Here is a 26002-nt window from a genome sequence, read left to right as displayed (position 1 = left end):
CCACTTGCAGAACTGGGAATTTGATGTGCAGATCTTCCCTTGCTTGTGAAAATCTGCCTCTGAACTAAGAGCTGAAGTGTTGAAATCCTGGTTGAGAGTATATATCCAGGATTAGGGATATATATTCAATGTAAATAGTCATTTGGGATTTCCTTGACACTCTTCTAGTTGGAAACCTGGTCATAAAACCACTTTCTTTTTTCTTTCCCCCTACCCCCTCTTTTTTTTTTTTTACCAGTGTATTACTATAAAACACTTGGCACCTGAAGATTTTTTTCCCCATTATTGAACCTCTCCTATTGTGCAAAGAAGTTGGCTGGGTGCATGATAAGAAAGAGGACCTTCAGGCAAGAAGACCTCTCCTTGTCTGATACTAAGATGATGGAGCTGTTTGCTGTTCCCTGGACACAAAGTAAGACTTTCCAAGCAGAGCACTGTATTGTCTATATGTTTGCTCTTTTCCCAAAATATTTTTGGCTAAACCATCTCCTCTCTACGAAGGGAAATTTTTCACCTTCTACCTCAGCTGAATTGGTTTTTTTTCTTTATGTATGGATCTCTTCTTTTTTTAACTGAGTTCACAACTCCTATTTCTATTTGCTTCTTTGCCTTTGCAAATATCTAGTCCAGGAATCCTTCCACCTGAGATTACCAAGAAAAAAACCACACAAATAACATCTATGCACAGTTTACAACTTGTAGATTTGAGTTTGTTTATGTAAATTTGCAAATATGAAAGGCTATGTGAGAAGACTTCAGGCAGAGAACACACCCCAACAATCAGGTAATTTTTATGCTCTAACAAGTTTGCTCAGCTTTGTGGAGACCTCCTTGTGAATGGTTCTTTTGCTATGACAATAGACTGCTTGAAGAGTCTTAAAACACCCTGGCCTGGTGGAAAAGAGGGCAAACTCCTCCTTCAAAACTTTTGACTTGGAAAGAGGCATTTGAAGCCACACAACTGGAACATGAACATTCACACCCACTGTACCAATGGTTCAAAAATCCTCCTCTTCTCCCCCAGGCCCAGCTCCAGCAAGCACTTACACACATGCTTAACTTTATGCACACGAGTAATCCCATTGATTTAATGGGATTATTCCCATATGTGCAGTTACACACACATAAGTGTTTGCAGGATTGGGGACTTCTCTCGCAGTGATTTGAAACCTATGGAAGAAAATACTGTATGCAAGTGAGGTATTGCTTAATGGCCAAACATTAAACCTGAATTTTTCTGCTGAAACCAATGGGGCTGTGCCAGTTTGTACTGCCTGAGAAACTGTCCTTTTCTCTGTATAATTTGCACTTTCTAGATGCAACATATTTGTGGCTATCACAGCACAGAAAGGGGAATGGAGAGATAATTAGTAGCAAAAATATCAAGAGAAGAATTTTTCCATGTTTAGAGGTTGCTGTATTCCAAATCTTGATTTATAACTTGAATTTCACTTAGAAAATGTTCAGCTATGCACAAGATATTCTCCTCTATAATGCGATAACTTGTAGCTGTTTCAGCTCTGATGAAAAGGTTTTACCTTTTAAATGTTTGAATATTGAAATCTATATGTACACAGATGTATAGAAGAAAAGTATTTCCAAGCAAAACTATGTATAAATATGGATGCTCACATGCTTGGAAACTTTCATGTACAGGATGAGCACTACAAGAAAAACCACCCTCCAACCAACTTTGTTAAAAATAACTGAACTTACAGTTGCCCCTGACTCGGAGAGTTTACTTTTCATTTGAAATTCTGCAGCCAAGATATTTTTAAAAAATTTAAGGCAAGTAACCATCTGCCATAAATGATAGAAATGGAGTATAAATAAAATAGTACTTGTAGTATTCCAGTGGAAATCACATGCCAAACACATCCACGGTCTCAGCAGCAGGAACACTCTCAGATGTCAGGAACAAAAGCAGAGAAAGGAGTTGGTTTGGCCAGGACATGTTTTGCTGTGAATGGTTTATCTGGTTGGCTGTCCTGAAAAATCACATTATTAAGCAATTTGGGCTGGAGCATCATTATGCCCCATGAAGAATTTAAGGAAGATCTTGACTTGAGCATGTTGCAAGAGGAGTCCTGCTGTGCCATTTGGTATAAAGCTCTAATCAGTCTTGTGCCACTGGCACATTTGAGCACCTAGTGGGACACGCCGGGCATCAACGCTCAAGGTTTTATATAAGGTAACAGCTGCTTTGGTCAGGCAGTTAATTAAATGTGTTAATTTTCCATACAACCAGCAGTAGTGACAACAGATCAGAGTGGGATTTTATGACATTTCAGGGTTCCCTTACGTGATCACAGCGATGGATCGCACCCACATCATCCTTCACATCCCTCCACTGAATGATGCTGCCTTTCCCCTTTGGAAATGGCTCCAGTCTTTGACTCCATGAATATTAGAGCAATGGTAATGCTTTGGTACCACTTACTGCATACTGCCAGTTGTCCCAACTCCAGTCTTGCAAAGCTGTTTGGGCTTATTCCCACGCTGATATTGGTTTAGTCAGAGATGCAGCAATTCATTTACAAGGCAAAAGTACTTCTTATTCTCTCCTTCCTATCTTACATTCCTTATTAGAAATGTTTAATGAGCAGATATATAGGCTGGAAATAAAGCAGTGTGATATTTTTGAATAGATAGCACGTTCTTCAGATGTAGAATTACAGAAAATTATCTCCTTGTTCTTGATAGCTTGGCTTGTACAACATTGCAGGATGACAAATTCAACCTTTTCTGTACATTATTACTTTCATAACATGATAATAACTCAAATGCATCGAGAAAGAGAAGGTAAATGGGGACGATTCGTGGAAAGGACTTGAAGAACATATTTAGAAGTAATAGTCTGAAAAATACGAAGGCTGAATAATATAAATGAACTAAACAAGTTTCCTCCCCACCAAATGGATAATACAGTGTGAAGAAAAGTGGAAGAAATGTAAAATGCCAAGTTAGGCATGTAAGGCCTGACCAAAAATGAGTCACACTCCCACGCTTTTGGCTCCCAATTTGAAATGTTTGTTTTTAGTTGATTGGGTAGCCACTAAAAGTATATGGTGAGCTTTGTTTGGATTCGATCTGTCACTTTTTTTTTTGATGGGCGACAATGATTTTATGACATATGTCATGTTGTGTCACATCACTCAGAACACATCAAGTCACGCTCTGTCCCATCATTTCTGAAGGCAATAATGCCACTCAACGTGACGTGACATGACGAGATGTAACGCAACCCAACAGCCGAAAAAATAAAGGCAAAGTTTGGTAGGTGTGACACAGACCCCAGAAATTACATTGTGAGGAATATCAGGAAGATCCCAGGAGTCTGAAGTTTGCAAAATGGGTCAGTTGATTGACTTATGTCCTCATGAAGGTGGGCTCTGAGTTACTTGGTGTAGAGAGGCAGTGAGTAGTTACTGTAATCATGGTACGAGTCTGTCATTAGGCTTGGTGACAAAAGTGAGTTCTTCAAGGAAAACTTGCTGGAAAGATGAGTCTTATGCCTGAAATGTGACAAGACTGGAACTGTCTCTGACCTGAAAGGCTGTGTGTCTGCAAGTGTTTTGGAGCATTTAAAATTTCTGAAACCTCAGGGAATGTCCTAAGCATAAACATTGCTAGAAGCCAGGATATAGCTGGATGTAGTCTTCTAACATATTTTAAATAAAAATGGCTACAATCTTTACCAGCTCTGTTCTTTTTTCCTAACAATTATCTCCTTTCCTGTGTTTTGACTATCAGGAGTACAGTGTTTGTGTTGTATATGTTGTCTTATCTACCCATGTGCACCCACAAAGGACCTTCAGCTACATCAGCAACAGGATATTTCCATTTTGAACACAGCACTTAAGCACAAAATGTGAAGTTCCGTCATCAGCTGAAGCTTTCACCAGAAGATCCCAAATTCCTTAGCTGACAGGATTGCACCACAGGTGTTTTTAGGTAGGTGGAACTTCTTTAGCCATGTGTATAACCAAATATCATGTGTTTGCTACTGTTATCCGCTTCCATGGCTACACTTGGCTCATCAGTCTAAGGTCCTTTACAATCCAGACCATTCTGAGATTCTCTGACTCCCTGTACTGAAATCCTTCCTAACCTGTCTGACTCATATCACTGACCTGAACTTGTCTTCCATTTCCTGAGGCAATTCCTGAGAATATACTCAATGGCTCATTTCTCCTTTCCTGAAGCTGAGCCTTTTTTAATCCTTTAAAACATTTGCTGGGAATTATATCCCAGTGAATATGATAAGCTTCAGTAGAAGAAGCTGTGTCAGAGTACTCCCAAGCACAGGCTGGGGGAATTAAGTCTCTCTTGAATGTGGGAAGGGCATAAGGAGGCCCATGGACTTCAGCCACCAGCTTTTAGATGTCCTTCTAACCACTGGATGTTGTAAATGAGGCCACCAAGATAATACTTTTACATCTTACATTAAAGTGAGTCCTAACACAATGTGCAAATGACTGCTTGTGGCTCTGAAGCCAAAGAGAAAGATGAACTTGGTTTGCTGGCCTTATGCACCACTCTCTTTTCATAATTTCCTTCTTGTATACCCTTTCCTACTCCTCAGGTCTGATTTTCCCTGTTGATTATCTTGGAAGACACCCTCGTTGTATGGAATTTCCATTATGCACTAGGGCAGATGAGAACCGAGCTGAGTAACAGCCACCCCCTTTCCTTGGTGACATTTTCCCATCAGAAAAACAAAAAAAAATACCCTGCAGTTCTCCACTTTCCTTTTCAAAATGTCGTGAAGTAATTTACTGACTGAATATCCTGAGATTCCTCCACCTTTCCTGTGCACACCGGCGAGAAACTCATGTAAATTCTCACTTTATTACCACACCTGTTAGAAATCACTGCTGCAACTTAGGTGTGAAAAAAATGTGGCTGTACTATACCCAGTCAGAAATGCAGACCAGGCTCGGTGTAAGTGCATCCCCACTGCTATAAAACAGACACAACTACTTTGGTGACATTCACTGTTACTGTACGTTGACAAGTTCCCATTTAATTTACTACATATGGTTCCACGTCTCCATAGCTACTCTCATGAATTCATTATTCATTAAATAAGTGATGAATTTACTTAAATATTGCGGCCACATGGCCGACACAAATGCATTCTAATATTATTAACACGTTGCCAACTTGCAACTCTTCGAAGTCTGAGTAAATGTTTTGACAAGAAGAGGCAGCAAGAACAAATAAGTAGTAGCAGCCTAGATGAAGTTCAGCCATAGTTCTAACAGCTTTAAAGTCTTAACAGTGTTTTCACTGGGGCAGTACCAGATAAATTGCTCTTATGTGTGCATACAAGAGACTAAAATTCCTTTGAAAGTTTATAATTTCTCATGGGAAAACACAACATAAAAGTTACTTTTACTCATAGAAAAACAACACCATATTTTCCTGTCAACCTTTGCTGTTGGGAATTTCAAACTTTTTGCATTTTTTCCCTGTGATTCTTTGTCGACCCAAGGGAGAGGCGTTTACAACATAATTTACTTTCGGCGTGTCTCTGTAAATCATTGTAATACTTTCTATGGCTAGCAGGGAAAAAAAAAAGAAAAGCAGCACTCTCCAGTTGGACTGACAAACCAGTTTTCCAAGACTTCAACAGCAAAGCAAAACCCCCTATTTGAGGAGAGCAGCACTGACATGGAGAGACACAGAAAAGAAATTTGTTTCATGAGGGCTTTATATGATTTTTTGTGTTTAGAGGGTGTCATATTTATTGGAAAATATTTGTTGAACTATGTTTACTTGCAGCAAAATGTACAGAATGTGTGGAGCATAAAATGTGCCTTGGTGGCAGGATTCTGGGTGTGAAAAGAAAATTACTGGTGTGTCATTTTTTGGAGAAGGCAGGGTTTTTTTCCTTACCACTCTTAAGCCCTGTTGTTGTCACTGTTGTCGTACAGGCTTAAGAGTGTTGTCTCAGGTTAGGTGCTCTAACACAGCCTGCCGTAAAAAAGCTGGAAACCTGTAGAGCTTTTCAGCCTCACTTTTTGAGACTGCTGCTAATATCAAGGCTCATTCAGTTTTACATTAGAACTTGATGACTTGCACATTGGTTGAACCTTCACCTTTTACAACCTTAATGGGGATTTATTAGCTATTTCACAGTGTGTAAATTTGAATCTAGGTCAGATGAGGAAGAAAAATAGGGCAAATCTGGGCCTTAAGTATAACCTGCATATAATATATCAGGATAAAAAAAAAGGTGCAAAATTAAACAGATGATTAAAAGTGTCTAGAGCAGTCAGAGTTTGAAAAAAGAGCTTGATAAATTAGGGGTGTACGTAGGGGGTTTTTTTCGAGTTCAAACTCAGGTGACTGGTGAAAGTCTGGTTTCCACACAAATTCAGCAGATTAAGGAGTTAAAATAGCTTGTTAACCTGTTTCTGCTAACTGCTGCAAGAGGAAATGTAACCCAGGTGTGTTTGATATTCACAAGATTAAAGCTTTTGTCTACCATCAAATGTTCACCACATTAAAGTCGTTTTAATGAGGTATTGGAAGATAATGAATGTAAGCCTCTAATTCACTGCAGAGGAGACAGCCTGCCCCTGCTTTGACCCCGCTGCAGCCAGGTATCTAAACCAACAGATTAGTCACACTTAGACCAAAGGATGTGTGTGTAATGGAATAGCCACTACCTGATGCCATCCTCATCTGCTAAGAATGGATCTGGTTCAGGTGCCTCTGCTTTTCTGACATCAGATATTTCCCATGTGATGGTACCCATCCCTTCCCAGCTCTTTCTGGAGGGAAAAGAACACAGCTGGTGTGAGAAGGAAGGTTTCTTACAGCGGGTGTGTATGAGGAATGGGGAGGCAAAAAAATGGGTACAAATTAATATTATTAATGTTAATTAGTGTTATCCTGCTACTTAGTGATGTTCAGGGAGTCAATAGCTGCAGTGAGTAAAGGTTGGAAAGGTCTCTGTGGTTCATCTATCTCCGTACTTACTGTTTGCTGGATCCACCCCCCTGCTAAGCTAAGGTACGCTGCCTGTTTGCTTATCCTTAATAGAATAAGCTCCAAATAAAAATAAAATAAAGATCCTGAAAGGTTCTCCAAACCAGATTTATTTTGGCATGCATATGCAGGAAACTATGTACTGTAGCAAGTTTTAAATACTGTATTTGGACACTAATTCTCAACTGCCGTCATCAGTTTGCTGACAGCCATCTGCTTGGACCCTGCTCCTTCCTCCCGTTCAGCACCGTTAAAGTAAAATATTGACAGAAACAACTTCTGCAGCAAAAGTGGAAAAGTTAATAACATAACTGAAGTCACATGGGATTTTTCTCTAATGTTCTGGAGCCCTCCTACAATTTCGTTTTACTCATGCCTTAATTTAGAAGTGTCCCGCCCGGCTTAAAAATAGGAGGTTGTGTAGCCAGCTATCTTGAGATGGCACAGGTTACTGAGGAGAGATCTATAGCTGTAAGTTCCTGCTGTATAGTGCATGTGACTTCATCCTAATGAGTAATGAACGTGTTCCCAGAGAAGCTGACACACCGGGAGCTGCGTTGTCAGTCAGAGCTGGGAGAAGAAGTCGTCACAGTGAGGTTGTGGCTGCCAAAATCTGCAGCAACACGAGCAGCAGGTTGATAGAATTCAAATTTACCTGCAGAAGCATTTTGAGCAGTGATGTTCCCAGCCCCTTACATCCCACTCATTGCATACTGCTGGCTCAGAGCTCTTAAGGGTGCCTGGACACTTCCAGAAGGAATCCTCAGCCTCCTGGGACTGAGATTTTTTTTGTTCAGTACGTGGCTTGTGATGTTCCCCACCTTAACGAGTCTGAGATGCTTCAGTTCAGCACAGAGCAAGCTCTACCCTCAGCTCTTTGTGTGAAATGTCATTAAAGCTCTTGCACAGGTCGTAGGGCAATGCACAATAAAAGAGTTTGCCACTAATTATTTCAAAAAGAGGAGTGAACATGAGCTCATGTGCACACACACACAGATATACATTCACATAAATAATTTATTTATCATACCTATTTATAATACATGAATCTTTTATGTTTTATGGTGATACCATTGCAGTTTGCAGATTTACATCTCTTATTAAATTCCCCACACAACAAAACACAATACTATGGAAATATATAGCCCTGCAAACTGATTCAAGACTTCTAATTCAAGTGGTCTTACTGTCTGCAATATTCCTTTCTAAATTGTGCCATTACATCCCACAAATCGACTTGCAATGAAAGGTAATTTCTTTTTATTCTCTTACAGCTTTGTGAGAGAAAGGCAGAAAGAATCTATCCCATAAAGAACAACACAACAGTTTCCAAGCTGAACTCTCTAACATTTACAGCCATTTCTGTGCTTTTGCAGATACGGACCCATCAGCCCTGAGAGAAGATGAGTGAGTTTACTATATTGAAGAGATCAACAGTAGATTTACTGGAGAAAGTAAAGCCTTTGGGCAGATGAAAAAAAGTCTGAAAAATCTAGTTTCCAAGCAGAAAACTTGACTAGTGATGCAGAGAGCATGGCAGGAGCTAAAAACTCTTTTTGTGCAGAGACAATGCCTCAGTGTCAAACCCAACACACGAAAATAGGAACACTACATATTTTTGAGAGATGGTTTCAATATTTGATCTGGTTTTCATTCCCATAGAACAGAAATAAATCATTTTGTTCTGTAGCCCTGAGGGAGTGCACTGAGTCCTACTTCTTGCCTGATGCACAACCCTACAGGTCAGTGTGTGGCTGAGGGAGGTGAGCACTGAGCACCCTCCACAATGGGCAGAGTGCTGAGATGCTTCCTCTCCACTCTTGTTTACAGTTTCCTCCCTCAATTTGGGATAACCTCCCTAAAAATTGTTTAAAGTCCTCCATGACAGCCCTCCAAGTGGTCAACTCCACCTGTCTTTATAGACCACGCAGCTGCTTGTCCCCACATCTCAGGTGCTGAACCACATGGTGAGAAGTCCCCACCCTGCACTGCCTCAGGCCCCAAATTAATCACTTTCTTCCTTAAGTAGGTCTCAGACTAAAAGGTGAGGGTTCACAGAGAAAATAGATGTGATTTCAAACAGCCTGCCACACATGTGGTGAGAATGGCTCACCAGCCTCACCAGCCTACCTTGCAGGTTCTCTTTTATGGTCTGTAGCTGGAGGTGCTGAGGTATCCTCAGAAAGCCACAGGCAGAAACCACACAGAGATTAAACATGTGATAGGGAGAGGCAGGAGGAAACGCTCCTCCTGCTCGTTTTCTTGTGCTTATTCTGCTGAAGATACACCCAGCAGGACCTCCATGAGTTTCCAGAAGGACCTTTAGAAGTTTCTGTCTGTTTTCCAAAGGAAAAAAAAAAGCACACCAGCAAACCCAAAGCTTGGAAAAATACTCAACAAAATCAAGCATGACAGAAAAACTATGCAAGGCCATTGCTGTTGCTCTACTCAGCCTTTTTTCCTACTCTTCATCTACAGCAGAGAAGTACAAGAGACCCAACAGAGCTTTGCTGCCTCTTTGCACATTGGTGGAATACTGTGATATTTTCTCAAGGCTTTCCCAATTAACATCCCTGTAAAATGTTGTAACATTTAGCTCCACATGTTAAAGAAGGTACTTTCTTCTCTAGCTGCCATTCTCACTAGCTCTGTCTGCTTCAGTACAGATCTGCGTGACTGTGGAGCCAGGAGGTGACTTTTTTTTCAAAGTTCACCCATTTAGAACATTTAGACATTTTAGAGCCATTTAGAACACTGAGATATTTCAGAATTTTTGAGGTTTCTGAGGCAATTTGGACTGAAGATGGCATTTGTTGGTTTGAATGAAACACTCTATTTTAACTCTCAAAAAATGTACAACCAGGACTGGAGTGATCAAAATTCATGAGTGATGAGTGACACGTTGCAAATTATTTTGCTTTTGTCACGTCTTTCATGCAAATGATGAACTGCAAGGTTCCCTAATACTTGACATGAGAAAGCATTTATTAAAGTGTTAATAGCACACACAAAAAAGCTTTATTATAATACACAAACACCTTATTAAAGTGTTTATAACACACAAACAAGCTTTCAGAATTGGGTTAGAAACCAGATTTAAGTACTGCAGGTAAGTAAGACAACAAAGAGATAAAATATCAAGTGAATATCAAATGGCAGTGTTTAAGGCCAGGTTGGATGGGGTTTGGAGAAACCTGATCTAGTGGAAGGTGTTCCTGCCCATGGCAGGAAGGGCTGGAACAAGATGGTCTTTAAAGTCCCTTCCAACCCAACCCATTCTGTGGTTCTATGATTCTCTCATACATTTTGAATAATAAAAGAAAAAAATAAATCTGTCAAGCATCTTATAGACCAGTCAGAACATGAAAAACCTTGTTGCCTGTTGCGATGTGGTGACATCAGAGAGATTTGGACACTTCTCCACTGTTAAGAGCTGGTCACCAGGGATTCAGAGCACGAATCTCCATGTGCTCCCACCACTGGCTCAATGTCCATCAGAGCTGCTCCCGTGAGGCAAAAAGCATCTCCCAAACATCTGATTGTGACCAGCACCTGGTGGGGGAATTCCTTGCTGTAAATCTCAGGCCATAAGTCCAATCAAAAACCAGGAAAAAAAAAGAGGAAAATTGCTAAAGGTCTTTTCTATATATACTTCCCACAGAAGAGTAGTATCGTAATTCAAACTGCTGCCTGGTTTAGTGCCTTCCCTGCCAGGATCTGTGTCAGCTGAGTCTTCAAAGCTGACAACCAACGTCACTGGAGAACCTACAAGATTCCCACTAGTAAAGTGTCACAAGAGGGAACATCTATTTTCACAGCAAACCAAATTCTGCTCCCTGACTAGCATATGATATGAGTGCCTCGCTCTGCACAGCCTTATCTCGTTGTAAGGTCACACCTTTCTTTAATGAGTTTCCTAAAAGTTTACAGCAAGTTTCCTTAGTGACACAGGTAGGGTTTCACTGATCTCCAGCCAGGGCTGTCATTATAAGAGGATGGGGTTCCAATTTCTGATTAATGAAAATTATAATTATGTACAGATAATGGAAGGAGAGAGAGATGTTTCCATGTTACTTTAAACAAAGAAGAGTTAAGGCCTTATCTTAACTATGCATTGGCACTGCAATGCGAAATGGTCATGCAAAATTAATTTTTAATGTGTTCAATTTATATTAAAAATTTCTGCAAGTGTGTGAATTTTTTTTCTAAGGCTGGAGTGCTACTTCATTTACAATATTCCCTGAAGGTGTTTTTTTTTTTAAAGAGACTCTTAAACTGAAGCCATTTTAAGGGTTTTATGAGACATTATGTGAGCTTTCATATGCAAGTTAGTCGTTAAGTACCAGATATTATATTCTGTAATATGCTTAAGTGATATTAGAGGCTGTATATAGCCTGCAGTAATGGCTATTGCTGCTTTTTTAATTTATCAAGAAAATGTTGCTTAAATAAGGAGCAAATCAGTGCTTGGGTGTAGAAAATATAAGTGTAAAGGAAGTAACAATATTGTTGTGGCATACTTTGTACCCTCAGCTTCGCTGGGCAGTGAAACCAGGACCTACTTTCTCCTGCTCCTATTGACACACGTGACAAGTCCCACATACACAGTGCTGGACACGTGTAAAACAGAGAAACTTCACTGAGTTTCACTGAACTGGTCATTGCTCCCCAAGACTTGCTGAGAATTCATATTATGCCCCTGGAAACTGGATTTCTTCTTTTTTTTTTTTTTTTTAACATGATTTCTGGCATTCAAACAAAGTAGCAGCTCACATTTGGACTTGAAGGAGTGATGTCTTTGAATGTTCAGCCTACAAAGGGAAATGTTTTTGTTAAGCTGGATTCACTGGTCAAGCTATAAAAGACAGGATAAAAAAAAAAGAACCACAAACAAACCAACCCTCACATGGTGAACAAACTTGCTATTTTTTTCTCCTTCCTCCCTCCCTGAAGAGCCAGAGGAAGAAAAAAAAAAAAAGAAAGCTTTAAGCTGACAAGCTTGTAGAAATATAAAAGTCACTTGACTTTCCTTTCAAATGTGCCTCTTGCTCCATGTCCTGACACAGAAATAAAGCACGTCTGTAGTTGTGGTGCAGGGGAGTGGGACACAGGAGTGTTTGAGACTGACAGCCCTTGGCAGTGACACCTCGAGCTGGCCACAGAGTCCCCCACCTGCCCCGACCTCTCCGTGGATCCCAGCTGACTGCAGAGCTCCTTCTGCTTAAAATATTCCTCCTCTAACCACCGACCCCTCTTCTGTGCCCAGCTGCAAACTCCCTCTCTCATGCAGACTCGTGATTGAAGAAATGTATCTCAAATGAAAAATAATCTTTTCCATTTTCTTTCCCTTTCCCAGCTGCTGATTCCCACCCTGATTCCTTCTCTGGAGCTGTGGTTAATTTTTTTTTTTTTTTTTTTTTGTAAATCACATCATCCTTCTCTCTCTGTCCCTGCCTCTCCTCCCCCTCCTCTTCCCAGTCCTCCTCACAGCTGTGGATCCTCACTCCTCCTTCCAGTCGCCATCCCTGTCGTCCCCGCTCTCCTCCCTCCCTCCCTCGGCTCACTTAAATATTTCAGAGGAAAGTAATCCAGCTTCATCCAGGCTTTATGGCACTGCCTCTCCTCTAGTCTACACTTATCCTCACTTGCTGCCTTTGGGAGGAACGAGGCCCTCGGCACCCTCGAATCCCTGGAATCGGTGTCTTTAATGAACCCGCGCGCAAACGAGCGTCAAGTTAGGCACCAAATGGGCCATATGGACCCCAGCAAGTCCTAGCCAAGGGACTGGAGGACTCTCCACTGATGAGCAATTTTACAGGGAACACTCGGGCTCTCCAAAGTGACGCAGCGAAAGCCCAGGATAAACATCCCCAGGCTCCCTCTGCCTGGTCTCCGCCTGCTCCATGACCTCACGTGGAGCGCCTGAAATGTGGTTAATGCAAAAAGTCAGTGGTCCAGAGGGATCTCCCTGGCAAGGAGGAGTTGGCCAGTGAGCAGCGGGTCTGTGCTCCGGGGGAGAGGAGGCCAGGATGGGGTTATCCGCTTTCCCTTGCAGGATAAACCCTCCCCGGCGCATTTTTTCACAGTTTGTGACTACTACGAATTCTCTTCATGGACCAAAAAACTTGGCCCCAGCCTCCCAACTCTACAGTAGCTATCAGGAGAACTATATATTCACCAGATGACAAAAATGTTCCTCCTTTCATCACGAAATGCTCATTGACGGCTCCCCAGTCTAAGGATGAGGAAACCATAGTAGTCTCTGAGGGCAATAATTTTGGTGTCAGCAGCCCAGGCTTGGAGATTTCCGGTGGTAAGAGGACAAGCTGATGTGATCTGCCCATCATCCCTTTGTGGAGGTGGCTTTTGCTTTTCTCTGGGGATGTCCCTGACGTGTATTCCCACCTTTTCTGGCTGAACAAGTCGCAGTGCTGCCAGATGTATCCAGGTTTGACCCTTCCTGTGGTAAATGGAGGAGACTGAGGGGACACCTCTACAACTTCCTTGTGAGGGGAAGAAGAGGGGCAAACACTGATCTCTTTGTGGTGACCAGTGACAGGACCCAAGGGTATGGCCTGAAATTGTGTCAGGGCAGGGTTAGGTTGGATCTGAGGAAAAGGTTCTTCCCCCAGAGGGTGGTTGGGCACTGACCAGGCTCCCCAGGACAATGGTCACAGCACCAACCCTGCCAGAGCTCAAGGAGTGTTTGGATGATCCTCTCAGGCACATGGTGTGACTCTTGGGGATGGTTCTGTGCAGAGCCAGGATCTGGACTCGATGATCCTTGTGATCCAACTCAGCATATTCTGTGATTCTGTAAAATTCCCAGAGAGCTTGGACTGAAAACTAACAGAATAAAACAAAGCAAAGCAAACCAAACAGATTGACAGCAGCAATAAATATAATAAGTCTCTCAACACCTGAGTCACCTCCTGCCCCTCTTTTCTCTGTGCTCCTGCCCCGTGGTGACCCCCAGATCACTCTGCTCCACTGCAGGCCCTCTTTCCCAGCCACGCCTGTGCTCTGATTCCAGGAGCCAACTTTCATCCAGTTTAAAGCTCTTTCATATGGTCCAAACCATTTCTCCTTTCCCCAAGGATGTCTCTGCACTGAGGTTTCCTGTTAATGTCCATGTGGTCAAAGGGCAATTAGGCTTTTCTACAGTCACCAGCTTTGCTCCTGCAATTTGGAGCTTGGAGTGGCTTCATCCTCGATAGGCAACACAAGCATCTGCTTCTCTTTTCCCTCCCACCCTCTTTGCACACACAAAGCCTCATTATATTAATAAAATATTTTCCCATCTTCACCTGATGAGCCTCTGTGCACGTGCCTGTGAGCCTGTTTTGCATGTCCTACATGTGTGTGCATATGTACACCCATACATGCTCTTTGTGTGTGCCAATGCACCTTATCCTGGTTATATACAAACAGATGTTTATATATAGAATGCATATTATAATTTTAAATTGATACAGGAATATAAATCTGAATAAATCACAGCTAAGCTGCAGCTTAAAATAAACATTCTGTGAAAAAAAAAATAAGCAAATAAACTTTTTTTCCTCTTTTTTTTTTCCTTTGGCAGAATGTTTATTTATTTAACAACAGCGATGCAGTTGCTTACACTTTCTACAAATGTTTTATCTCTTCTTCCTCCGCACCTGTCCCTGAGTGAATAGAGCCACATCTGTCTCATCTTGGCATAACAAGTACACATCTACATCTGTGAAAGATGATTCCATTTTTGAAGGAAACACTGTCTACTTTTACACTCCTGCAGTCTGCTAGAAATTATTACACAATGGATTTTGTGTCTTGCAGGAAGGCTGCTAAATAGTGAATAGCGAGTTTGGAAATGGTACAACAAAAGTAATGCCCTACTTTAACAAACAGATAGCTCGATATAAATATATATTTATTCTAAACTTTATGGCTAAGAGAGACCCACTGATTAATGTTACCTTCAATTTAGTCTTTCTAGTGTAGTGGACTCACTTAAACAGCTCAGGAAACGGGAACTGTAGAGTAGAGGGGTAATAATGGGATATAGATGCTTTCACCCATCAGCTGCAGTGTCAGAGCTAAAATGAAGTTGACAGTGACTGGAAAAAGAGATGGAAAAAATTCTTGGTTCAGGTTGCCCAGAGAAGCTGTGGCTGCCCCATCCCTGGGAGTGTCCAAAGCCTGGTTGGACAGGGCTTGGAGCAACCTGGGATAAGTGGAGTCAGTACTGACAGTGGGCTCTTGGTTGGGAGCAGTCATGTGCTGTCCAAGGCTATGTCATTAATGACATTCAGGAGCTCATTAAATAAATGAAGAGGTGAGATTTGGCTGATTATAGTTAAGGGTTTAATGAGGTAAAATGGTGAAATAGCCAAAAGCCTCGCCAGTGACACTGAACTGATGAGCAGGAGTTGTTTTGCTGCTCATCCTTCTTTTATGGGCTCAGCTATCAAAGCTGAAGTGAAAACAAAGCAAAGGTGAAGTGTCCTGAAGCTCCTCTTTGACTGCTGTACCCTCCTCACTATTGTTACCTCCACTGCACACAAAAGCTCTTGTAGAGATGTACTAAAAGCTGAAAAAGCAGTGCAGGAGGGTGATTCATCCAGCCAGGTATCCTCAGCTGCTCACCTGGTGGGATTATCCAACCTTCCAAGACATTTGCAGGATCTCTGCTACCTGGTACAATCTTTGCTGTGCCTTGTGCCAGTGTGTTTGTGTCTGCTGACCAACAAGATACCCAGGATGACAGAGAAATTTCACTGAAAAATGTGCCCTGGCCAAGAAATATAAACTTTTTTCTATGGAAAAAATCTGCCCGTAGTAAAAATTTCATTCACCAGTTCCCATCCCTTCCTGACTGTTTTTTATCTCTTGTCAGCCTGGAGTTCTGTGCAAACTGAGAAGCCTTTTTTGCTTTCTCAGCCACTGAGAGCCTCCTAAATTAAAAAAAAACACAAAAAATTAGTAAATGAAGAGGTGACAACATTATTTTTGCAGGCAAATGTTATTTCTATCCTCAGACTGTCTGTTGCTTTTCCTTTACTATGTTGCAGGACAGAGAGAGAGACAGAGTAAGGCAGACTCACTCCCCTGTGATTCCAAAACAGCCTAAAACATGTTCAAATCAAAAAGAAATCAGTAAGTGTCCATAAATATGATTTCAGAAGTGAAATATTTTATGGAGGAAAAGAATCCCAATCAGAGCACATTATAAATTGTAATTAATCTAATGGTTTCAAACATATATTTAAAGATTTAAGGAGAAATTACCCTGCTTGCTGTATCATTCTAAGAAAAGGTCTGTCCTTAATAGTTCAACAAACAGGACTGAAAATTTTCTTTTAAGGCAAGTTTGGGAGGCAGAGCACAATTTGTCCTTCTGTGGAGCATATCGAGGTATTGACACACGGGTCTCAGATGCCACGATACCAACCCTCTTCCTCCTTTTTTTTTTCTTTTGCAGTGTTTCATGTACTATCTTTAGGCTTTCTCAAAATCAACTGCTTGATTTACCCATCCTTCCTGGGAATTTATGATTCATATCTTCCCTTTTTTTTCCCTCCCCTCTCTTCTGCCAGACCTTTCCAACTCCCAACTGCTGTTCTATCTTCTATATTAAGCACCCCAGGCTCTGATGTACTTGACAGTGCCCTGTACTTTAAACACACACACAAAAGCACACTGGTGATCGGAGATATTTTCTACAATGTGACATACACACACCAGCCTCAGACTCCCAGACCTTTCCCACTCTTAATAAATACCTTATATTTAATTTTTTTATTGTATTTACATTTCGGTTCTTATATTATTTTTTAAAAGGGATGGAAAAAAAAATCATTGACAGTTATATAATGTGTATTATTTACTTAATAGCTGTTCTGGTCTATTGGGTAAATATATAGCCAGGCAGTTTTTAAAAACATGTATTATGTACCCAAGAGACCAGAGAGACTCTGAAGCAGCTGTTCCAGTCTATTGGGTAAATATGTATTTAGGCAATTTTTCAAAATATGTTAAAACTCCTTCAGTGCCATTCTGGTCAATTGGTTAAATATGTATTTAGGCTTCTTTTTTAAATGCCTTTTATGTAGCCGATAGACTGAAGAAACTGTAACTGCTGAATATGTTTTCATAATTTTTTACCTGTGGGTGTCACTGGGAGTTGTTTCCTGTATTTCAGCTCCATGTCCGAGGAAGAGCTGGGTGTCACAGCCACTGTCACCAAGAGCAGTGGCACGAGGGAGAGCTAATACAAACTTTTTTATACGTGAGCAATGTTATGAATGACATTAGTCCTCCTGATTGTCATCCTTGCCGGCTGCAAGTGATGCTCTACATCTATTTTCCCTGCCTTTGCCTCTCTGTCAGTGGACTGACACACTTTGCATTGTGCTGTGCTGGTTACACTGATGGATATTTTTAAACCAGCCGCATTTTTCAATATTCAGAGGCACAAAAATGGCATTTTCTAAACCCTGCTGTCAATTCTGGGGTTGTTTATACGACTGAAATTCAGCACGTACTTAAATACAAGCCAGATCAGGGCTCAACCAGCAGGGCTTATATGGCTTTATGATTTTTAAAAAAATATATACATGTGCCTCCAAAATCTTTTTAGGTGTTCAAGGTGACAGGAAAATCAAATCTGATGGCTGAGCTGTAAGACAAGTTTCTGAAAATCTTAATGTAAAGTGGCTGTGACAGATGTGAGCATGCTGGGGTTTGTACAACTTCTGCTGTATTTCAGCTGAAGATTTATATTTACATCTAGTTCTTTCAGAGTGGGAATTTTATACAGTGAGAGAAGCAGGGGCTGGGCTTAACACTGTGGCTCAAGGAAGATTTTCCAGGCTTGTTTCTATTAAACCACATCTTTCAAGACAATTATATTTGCTCCATGGTTCCCTCTTTGCCTTCCCTCCCTTTGTGGAGCAGACATCTCCATTGAACTGCTGTTGTAAATTAATCCAAATTTTATTGTTGTGAAAACAGGGCTAACCAAATATCTCCTTTTATCCCCACTGCATGAACTGACAGTATAAATTCTTTCTCAGTTTATTCCTTAATGATAAATTATTAACTCTCCACACAGAATCGATCATGTTCAGCCTATTCATCCACACAGCATCTTCATTTGCCTGTGCTGATAATTAGTCCAGGAAGGAAATTTTAATTATTTGAGGTGTTTCCTTGGCTTTCCTTGCAGTCTAAGTTATTATTACTTGTAGGTGGCTGGTCTTGACCTATGGTAGAGCAAGTGCTGGTGTTTGAAACCCACCTCTTGTTCCTTCAGGGTGGGTTTGCCTTCTCCCATTATAGCAAGTGTGTTACTCACCCCTCCAAGTATTAGACAGTTTCTTCTGTTTTTTATTTTTTCCTGTTTTTCAGAAATGTTTAAACAGGTTGTTAGAATTCTTAATGGTTTTCAGTTCTTTGTATTGCTTTTAATTTTTTTTTCTTTAATCACTTTTTTTTTTCCAATTTAAATAATAATAGAGGTGTTGGAAATATTTCCCTCAAATGTGTTTAGGAGGTTGGAATTGATGATCTTGGAGGTCTTTTCCAACCTTTATGATTCTACTGTGGAAATGGAAAGGCAAATAGGCAGAAATAAACATGGGGAAATGAGAAATACACAGGTATGTTCACATAAGTCCAAAGACAGGTATGTGTACTTGTGGAGATGGAAATGAAAATTTGGTGGCTTATATGTATTTTAAACAGTCCCTTGATAAATTAGAAATGTTCTTGTTGAAGTCAGCGGGGACACTTAAATTCAAGCAAAGTGTAAACCCATACAGACTGGAGAAAAATGATGTCACCATTTCAAATAAATCAACTGTTTTGCATTAATACAAGTTTAATACAAGTTTAACTCGGAGGATTCTTAAAAGAAAAACAAATGTGGAAAAATATTGATAAGATTTCTGACAAGGAATATTAATAAATGAAAATGTTGATAAGAACTCTGGATACATTGGATGATTTATTGCCAAAATAAGTAACTTTATTATCCAAATTATTAGACCAGCTGTAATGCCAGGATAAAAATAACAGTGATGCTGTGTCACTCACATAATTTCATAAACAATGATCAAATCCCATCAGAATAAGAAACATCTTGTCTGTCAAAGATTATGAGATGCTTTCCAGATCCACCAGTATATCCAGGCTTTTCCATCAATCAGCACTACATGGGTTTTTTTTTTCCTTTGGAAATCATTGAACTGGATGCTGGGAGATGTTCCCAACAGGAACTGTTGCTGTGTAATAGACTCAAGCCTGAAATGTGATTCTATTTTTATAATACAAGGTTCTCTTCTGGCTTGGGTAGGTCCTGTGTCCAGATCTGGGTGTTGAGTTTACTCTGTATAAAGGGTAAAATCCAATTTTTTTTAATATTCCAGATTGTTGGGGTTGGCAAAGGATGGTGGGGTTTTTTATTATTTTTTTTTATTCACCAAGTTATTTTGAGTTATTGGGGAAGTTTTCCTTTTCAAAAGATGCTCATGCCTTGCCAGGCAAAATGTGGGTAAACTGTAACTGGAGCTTCTGAAATAGCTCTGCCAAACCCCTCCACTTCTGCCCCTTTAACTGTGTTCATGCTCCTCTCCTGGATAAAAAATGAAATTACCCATTTTTGCACGAAAAATATATTACTGAGCCGAAGTGCTTAAAAATAAAAAAAAAATATATAAAGAAGGAGGAAAAAAGGAAGAAAATCTATATGTATATTAATTATCTTTACAATACACCAAGTATATGAAGGAACAGAGTGTGTTGCTCCATAGCAGGAGGTTTCTGTGCCTGTGTGTGGCAGTAACTCTCACAGAGGGCAGGGTGCTGGATTAACCTGCCACTGCCATAATTTGATTTGGCAATTTCAGTGATCATAAGAATATTCTTATTGTATCAAAATGTGTGACAGCTTTGTGATGGGCACAAATGGGGGATGAGATCAGACCCCGTTTCATTAGATTAAATGGAAATGTGATGTTTTCTAACAGTCAAAAAACACTGGAGACATCATCAAAGCTATCAGTGCCCATCTCTCCACAATCTCTGCTATGATCATTTTGTTCCCTTACCATTGATCTACTACAAAACTGAAAATTAATTTAAAGGAGGAAAGATCTTCAAATATTTATATGTGAATATATGTGCAGGCAAAATGCAGGCTGAGCTAAAGGCTTATTACACTCACACAGATGAACTCTAAACCCAGAGCACTGGCCAAAACTCATAAAGATTAAAAAGAAGGCCTTGCACTGACTGCAGTGGACATGAGGCTCAGCCCAGATTTTGAGTTCTCCTTCCAAATCCATGCCCACACATGTTCTTTTTCCTGCTGTAAGGCTGTTTGCCTCTACGGCCAGGAAAGTTTGCATATGATTTGTGAAGGAGTCCTTTGGCCAGAGCAACTGGAGCCAAGATGGGAAAGAGAAAAATGATGGTACGTGGAAGCGCAGGTAAATACACACAGGCACAGAGGAGATACAGCACATTGTCAGCTGAGCAGGAACCTGGCCTTTTCTAGCAGACATTTACTTCGTTTCATGAGATATTAAGTAAACTTGATATCATAAAACTGATAAAAGGAGCTGATCTATTGAAACTGGCTGGACTTCAGTCACTTCTGTGCTCTGTCACCATGGGCAAGAGAAAAAAAAGGTGCTGCAAAATACCTGAGTCTACCAGTCCTGGTGTACTGCCTTTCCCCTCAAAATCACACACACCAGCATATCCACAGTCTCCTTTGCCTTTGAAATATGAGTCTTTCTTTCCTTAATCTCCTCTGGACACCACTCACAAACTGAAATGGATATTCTCTGTTACCATTAAATTTGGGAGTTTTTCTGTTTCTCTGACCTCTGCAAGGCAGCAGTGGGAGCAGAGACTCCTCCTTGGGATTTCTCTCCCTGGGCCAAAAGAAAAGTCACTCTCTGTCACAATTAATGTGCACACCATCAGCACTGTCAGTGCCTCCAGAGGAGTCCAGCACTGAATTGTCCACTGGATACGGAGACGCATTTTAGGTTGTGAGGTGACCCTGGTGGGAATGATGTAACTCCACCACAGTCAGTGGGAGCAATTCAAAAGGGAAAGAGAAAAGCCCTCCTAGTGCCAAAAACTGCTCTCCCACTTCTGCCTGTGGCACACATGGGAGGACTGAGCTCAGCACATCTGAGCACAAGGCTTCTCCCTTCAGGAGCTGGCGAGCCCCAGGCTGGGATCACAACTCAGCACCTCTCCATCAGGGAACAGAGGCTCCATCCAGCCTTGTTGGATGCTCTTATGCATATCCAAGAGCATAGATGTGGTTCTGGCAGGATTTTTCTCTTTCTAATTTTAGTAAAATATTTACAAAAGAGAGGTACTTCCTTACAGTCCATCAGGCATTAGTCACTGATGAGAGATAACGTAAATTCTGGGGTTTAATCTCGCACCACAATATTCTGAATCCATTTCAACATGCAATGATACCTTATAATATTGAACTTTAAAAAATCTCAACTTTTAGAACTGTTAGTGAGCACGTGTTTATGGGAAATGGACCCTCAGAGTCATGATGCTGATTGGCCTAAAATTAGGTAACATTGTTTAAAATACCTTCATAGTCCTTCATTTGATTTTTAGCTACAGTCTAAGCACTTGGAAAACCAATGATAAGCATATTTGTATGATATATAAGAATTTAAGTATTTATCTCTCTAAAAAGCGAGTTTCCTTGCTTTTGAGAAGTTTTCTGGCTGGGAAGGTTTCCAAAACCCCTCTCATGTTGCTTCATGGAATTTTCTCAGCTCTTGTGTTTGCTCCTTCTCCACACCTCTTCCCCAGTGCAGAGAGGCACATCTGTCTGTTTTCTGCCTTATCAAGCAGACATCTACATCTGTGAGGAAAACTCCACTTCCTCAGCTAAAAACCTGTATCTGATTGTGGTAATAAAGCACTACTTCCTCAGTTCAAAACATACATCAGACAGGACCAATTACTTCAAATGACTCATAGCAACAGGCACAGCAATAGTGGTCTTTTCAAAGCCTTTGAACTTCTGCTGCTTCAAAGGTGTTCTAAAACGTGGTTATGAGGCGATTGTCTAAAATTGCCAAATTACCAGTTTCCAAGCTTTGACATTTTTTATTTTGAGCAATGAGACAAAGGAAAGCAGTTCATTCACCCACTGAGAAGAACAGAGAGAAACAAAAATATATTGCCTAGGTGAAGAGAGCTCTTAACACAACGAATTCCTGAACACAAAACAGAAAAATATTTGTGCCTTAAATTAATCAAATAATAAAATTAGATTATCAAACAGTACACGACAATAATGCAAAATGCAAACAATGTGATCCAAAGCTACTGAGGGAATTTAACAGGCTTTTAAACACATCCTGAAGGTCAGAGAGGCTCAAAGTGTTATTAATGGGAATCAAAGCTCTTCACCTTTAGGTCACCAGCTCAAATGTGGCACAGGTTGGTTCTGACTGACCATCATTACCACCTGGTAATTACTGGGGGGGGCATCAGACATGGGCTTGTGGTCTCAGCAGCCCCAAAGGGGGGGAATTTGCAGAATTCAGCATGAGAATGTGCATCAGTGGGCAAAAGGGTGCCCAGCAGAAGACAGATGATCCAGCAGAAGACAAAAGTATGTGCAAGTCAAAGCTCTTCCTTCATTAAACTTTTCAGAGCCCTCTGCTACTTCCAAGTAGTATTAAATAGAGGGATGAAGTTATTATCTAAAATTGCCAAATTAATTGTTTCTAATGAATCAGTTTCTACTTTTTTTTGTTGGATAGAGTATTATCAATGAATTGCCCTGATGGTTGTGATGTTCTCCTGAGCAGCACCATGCCCAGAGCACCATGCAATAGTCTGGTTGGTCAAAACTTATTTTAGGATGGACTGATCCAGCCAAACTGTCATGATCCTTAAGTTAACTTTGAAATATTAAGTTAGAGAAGAATCCAATATACTGAACATCATAAAGCATATTATTTTTACCTAGTGACCTGAAGATATTTGGATCTTCATGATGCAACTGTTATTTTATCAAGAAATTCCAAAATTAAGACGTCATTTAAATAAATATAGCTCTAATTCAATAATGTATTTCTGCTTGTTCCACTTTCATATTGAAAAACCCAGTTTTAATTTTGTCATTTTGTTGAGTTTTTACCTGTTTTCTTAACACTGAAGGTGATCAAACATGTATTTGGAGGGCACATGACAAGTCACAAGGGAGCTCTGGCTCATCAATATTATAAACACCAGAGGAAAGACTCCAACATACACAGGGGTTTTTTTTTTCAGAGTTCTGGGTAGAAAGTTTCTGGATAAATCCAGGTGAAGAACTGCTGAATAAAATATTTATTTTCCTTTTCACTGGAGCAGATATTCATTAGTTTACTTATAATAAATTGCTGGGATTTGTTCCCAAGAAAATTCACTGTCAAAATTTAATGATGGGACAGGACAGAGTAGATAGGATATGATAGGATATGATCCCATTCCCTATCTGGTGTAACTCTTCCAATCCATCTTTTCTTGTAAATACTATATGTAATCAGGGAAATTAAGATTCCGTTAATGTTTGGCAATATCTACATTAAAAGTGCTGTTTCTCTACAAAATTTGCCCGAAATATGTTTATGAAACTATTAAAATAGAGAAATGCAACAACAGAGAGGCAGAGAAAATGCACTTAAAAATTCGGGTAGTCACAGTGGAGATCTGTTCAGGGCTAGAAGTCACTTCTGGCTTTGGTAGGAAGAAAGCCTACAGGCACTTCTTTTCACAAGTAAATTACATCTGTTCAGGCACTGTACTTTCCTAACACCATACTTTTGTTTTTTAGGCTGAGGATCCTTCAAGTCTAGCAGCTCAGATGCTTGCATCCGTCTGCACCCTCTTGGGTAAATACCTGTCACTTTAGGCAGTCTTATCTCCCCCACAGTGAGACTCAGACTGTCCCACTAACACGCTGCTTTCTCTCCTCTGGCACCAGTGCCACCAACCCAAGACCTTCGGCTCCACTCCAGTTAAGGAAATACAATTTATCTGTAACAGCTTCTGCCAAATTTTGCTTATAAAACCAAAGGATCTATGATGGAGCAAAGAAACACGGATTGTCTGGTTGGTCTCCAACTAATTTCTGTGCCTGTCTCCTTGCTGGGCAGATTTGGATGTGAACTGTCAGCAGAAAGAGCCAGACCTGGCTTTGTAACCTTCTGTGGTGAACAATGTTGTGCACACAACATGTATTTTTAGTGCTGTGGAGCCTTTGGGTTTGTTGCAGTTCTTTCTGTTGGACAGAAACCCCTTCACTCTGTTTTGCGGAGGCAAAGAGCAAGTACTTTTACACAAAGCTGGAGCTTCAGGTTTGCCCTGTGTGTCAAAAAACTTCAAACTGAAAGTGAGGAGATTTAGATTAGAGATCAGGAAGGAATTCCTGGCTGTGAGGGTGGCGAGGCCCTGGCACAGGTTACCCAGAGAAGCTGTGGCTGCCCCTGGATCCCTGGAAGTGTCCAAGGCCAGGTTGGACGGGGCTTGGAGCAACCTGGGCTAGTGGAAGGTGTCCCTGCCCATGGCAGGGGGTTGGAATGAGATGATCTTTAAGGTGTCTTCCAACCCAAACTATTCTAGGACTTCATGATTCTATGGTCTCTCCATGGAAATAAATTTTAAAAAGTGGTTCTTTTAAGCAAACACTGGTCACTCATCTGGAAGGACTGAGGAAACCTAGTCAAGGTCTGTGTCACAGGTTTTAAATTGTCACTGCAATCTGGTCCAATATTAACTAATTTTTCCCATGCATTATTCTCTGTGTCAAGACTCAACCTGTATTTTTCCTTTCTCCCAGCGCACACACATCCACACACCTAGAAACATAACTGGTGACACCCTTGTTACTCCTGAAACAGGTTCTAATGCCACTTTCCCAGGAAAAAAATAAGGCATTAACATTATAGTTATTCCTAAATACTGGTAGTATCTCCGAAAAAGCATCACCAGCCTGGAAAAGATGAGAAGCACAAATTGCCCATAAATCCCCTTTCATCTCAGGACAGTGGATGTGGAGAATCAGAGTACAAACCACCATTTGGGGGAACTCTGTATGTTCCCTTTACTCGGATACAACTCGGAACGATGTTTTCTGTCATCCGCTGAGGATCTGGATTTATGGGCACGTCAGCACGTCCATTTGCACTGAGGATGCCCAGATGGGGAAACCCTCTCCCCAGCAGTATGAAATACCCATCTGCTGTGTATTAATACTCTTCCAGGGATTATTGTTTCATGCTGCCTGGCTGTTGCAGTTGGTGTTTGGAGGCTGGGATGCAGGAGCACATCCCAGCGTGGCTCTGGAGCGAGGATCAGGTTGAGCCACCGAGTGTCAAATTAGTGACGTTTTTTGAAGGCTCTGAGATGGCCCATTCTGAGCAAAAGGAATTTTGAAAAGCAGCAAGTCCCCTTACGGTATCAATTTGATCGAATAATATGTTTATGGCAGCATTATTAGATCAAGAGAAACAGTTAACTGAAACATGACATGTAACTGTTAAAAATTACCCGCTATCAAACATCAGCTGGGGACAAAGACAGGAAGTGTTGATGCTTATAAATAAAAAATGATGTAGAAATTAAACAAACAACCCATGGAGACTCTTTCAGGTTTTTTTCTTTCCCCCCATTTCTTATGTTAAACCACACAATAAACGGCCTTTGAGTTGGAGAGGTTTAATCTATGTGCAGAAAGGGAATTAGAGGCTGATTCAGGCATTTTTTTTTCCTTTCCTTTCCTGGAGGCCTCTTTTTTATTTTCTTTCCAGGTATTGATTGTGAAAGTGATATCACACCAGAAGGTGCATTGATATGGTGTTGAGTAACAGAAAACTGCAAAGACTCCTTACAGTATAATCAAAGCTTCTGTCCAAGCCCCACACTCTGATGAAATCCAATCAATAGGGACGATTAAATGACACATACAGAGCCA

At 40.7% G+C, this 26002-nt stretch overlaps 1 long non-coding RNA gene across 1 annotated transcript; it reads left to right on the top strand.

The window, feature by feature from the left end:
- Positions 1-515: 515 nt before the first annotated feature.
- On the top strand, positions 516-8733 carry LOC113973597. The gene is made up of 3 exons (XR_003536270.1): positions 516-784; positions 3754-3954; positions 8376-8733. It is a non-coding gene; the product is annotated as an uncharacterized LOC113973597 (long non-coding RNA).
- Positions 8734-26002: the final 17269 nt, after the last annotated feature.

The sequence above is a fragment of the Neopelma chrysocephalum genome, unplaced genomic scaffold (assembly GCF_003984885.1).
Source record: "Neopelma chrysocephalum unplaced genomic scaffold, ASM398488v2 Primary Assembly neopelma1_103b, whole genome shotgun sequence".
Taxonomy (NCBI): domain Eukaryota; kingdom Metazoa; phylum Chordata; class Aves; order Passeriformes; family Pipridae; genus Neopelma; species Neopelma chrysocephalum.
Note: the sequence above shows the minus strand (reverse complement) of the source record. Positions and strands in the feature narration are given on the sequence as shown.